We start from the raw sequence: 430 nt of genomic DNA on the forward strand, positions 1-430 counted from the left end.
ATTACTGTAAAGAAAAAAAAACGAAAATAATAAAAACCATAACATCAGGCTTCCGTTTGGTAATTTTTTTAAATAGTAGTTCGCGTTAAAAAAATGTAATGAAATATAATCGATTAAACAAAGCATTTAATTAAAATAACCAGAGACTATGATCATTACACAGACCCTGATAAAATCAAAGTGAAGAACGATAGCTCCTAATGTGGTAAAATCATGATTGGCTATTAAGGATCCGTCGTTGCAACTTTGACAATGATTGGCAAGTTGATATTGCGTGTATTGCAGCGTCCAGTTCCGCTCCTTGTTGCAGTGAGAAGCAGTCGGTCGTAAAGCAATCACAGGTTGATATGTCTCGCTTACTCTCTTTGTGCATCCCTATCTATTTGTTTCTCTTTTTCTCTCTGCACCTTTCCCCGTCTTCGTGTTTCTA

This window comes from Penaeus monodon, chromosome 15 (genome assembly GCF_015228065.2).
Source record: "Penaeus monodon isolate SGIC_2016 chromosome 15, NSTDA_Pmon_1, whole genome shotgun sequence".
Taxonomy (NCBI): domain Eukaryota; kingdom Metazoa; phylum Arthropoda; class Malacostraca; order Decapoda; family Penaeidae; genus Penaeus; species Penaeus monodon.